Genomic DNA, 1,909 nt, shown 5'->3' on the forward strand with positions numbered 1-1,909 from the left:
CACCACCAGTATTCTGAACTTGGATGAACTAAGAGTTTTTCTTTTGGGGGGCTGGGTTCTTCTGACTCATTCCCTCTGAACTCACTTACTCCTCTGGCTAATAAATGTGTATTATATTTCGTTGATATAATATGATGTTTTATTTTTTCATCATCTATCCTCGTGTGGCATTTTTGTTTTTCTTTTTAAAGGTAGAGTGACCCCTGCTGGTTGCCGCATGACCTGTTCACCTGTTCCCCCATGTTTTTGTCATGTGTGTGTCTTCTTGAATGGGTATTCTTAAATGTAATTTCATTGTGCTCCATACAATGACAATAAAGGCATAATCAATCAATCAATGAAATTGGAAAGAAATAGGTATGTTTTTCATTGCTGTCTCTGTGAATCCTGAGCATTTGCAATCAAGTGACCAGCAAGCCTTGCGACCAAGTTTTGTGTAGCAGTTTTTTGTAAATCACTGCTTTTTTGTTTGTTTGTTTGTTTTTGGTAAAACTTTCTAAGGTGGTTTTCTAGACTATGTATATTATTTAATTTCACATCACATCGTGCCCAACTTAGCTGCCACCATGTTTACGATTTAACTTACTAGAATAGCTACACTTTAGAAATGAATAAAAGCATATTTGAACAATTTGTTTTAAAAATAATTAATATTTATGAACAACATGGTTTTAGATATTATTATTCCTTAGTTTGCCAAGTATTTATACACAAAAGAGTCTTCTTGAGTTCAATACAGTATTTTAGAAACTGTGATGATTGTCAAGGTTCCTTAACATTATCGGCCAAGGGGTGTGAAGACATTAGTAATCCTCATCTCGGTTAGCAGAAGAACAAAAAAGAAATGCTTGGCACAAAAAGTAAGGAAATTAGTAGGGGTGCAATGATACAGAAAATTCACAATTCAGTTTGGTTCGATACTTTAGTGTAACGGTTCGAAATCTTTTCAATATAAAAATGCCAAATTATCATACCTTTTTAACTTATTTATTGAAATTAATTATGAACATTTGTTTAAACTCAAAAGTACAGTTTTTAAATTAAATGTTGCAGAAACAGCAAGTTTCTCAGTGGATTTGTGCTCGACAATGCAGCCGAACACAAATCCTCTAAGCCTTCAACACAGCTCATCTTCAGAAGACATGTTGATAAAATAATTTTTAAAAACCTGCATTGTTCAATACAAGTGTGTATTAAACTTAAAGCACTGTACTGAACGATCTGATACAAATATGTATTGTCGCACCTCTAGGGGGGACCAGAAGCTCAAAACAAATGTCAATAGCAACAGCAAAATAAAATGTTTGGCAGAGAAGGTCCTCTCCTTGGGCTGCCACCTTATCGTGGTGGAGAGGTTTGAGTGTCCCAATGATCCTAGGAGCTATGTTGTCCACATCGACAGGAGCCAGTTGAGGTGGTTTGGGCATCTGGTTAGGATGCCTCCTGGACGCCTCCCTGGTGAGGTGCTCCGGGCACGTCCCACTGGGAGGAGGCCCAGAGGAAGGCCCAGGACACGCTGGAGGGACTATGTCCTGATGCATCTCAGTAAACCAGGTAAAAAAAATCAAAAAGAAAAAAATTGTATAGGTCTTCTGGACGGGTTCTTCTCTTATGAAACGTTTCGTCTCTCCTCCAAGAGACTTCTTCAGTCGCTTTCAAACCCCAAAACACATTACAGCAAAGGCTGGTTCACCCCAAAGATCCGGTGCCCCGGCACAAACAGAGCAATGTTGTATATGCTGTTAAGTGCCAGGAGGACTGCGACCAGTTATACATTGTTTCGGGGAAACAAAGCAGCCACTGTTCAAAAGAATGTCCCAACACAGACTCCGTTTTCAGCTGTCCCCCTCCTACAGCGCTGCTATTGCCAGTATCACTCCACCCCTGTTAACAATAAGTGTTAATTAGG

At 39.0% G+C, this 1,909-nt stretch overlaps 1 protein-coding gene across 1 annotated transcript in view; it reads right to left on the reverse strand.

Annotated features, from left to right (window-relative positions):
- fbxw4 (F-box and WD repeat domain containing 4) overlaps window positions 1–1,909 on the reverse strand; it is a gene marked incomplete in the record, with an annotated part of 60,008 nt that overhangs the window by 9,196 nt on the left and 48,903 nt on the right.

This window comes from Austrofundulus limnaeus, unplaced genomic scaffold, assembly GCF_001266775.1.
Source record: "Austrofundulus limnaeus strain Quisiro unplaced genomic scaffold, Austrofundulus_limnaeus-1.0 Scaffold28, whole genome shotgun sequence".
NCBI lineage: Eukaryota > Metazoa > Chordata > Actinopteri > Cyprinodontiformes > Rivulidae > Austrofundulus > Austrofundulus limnaeus.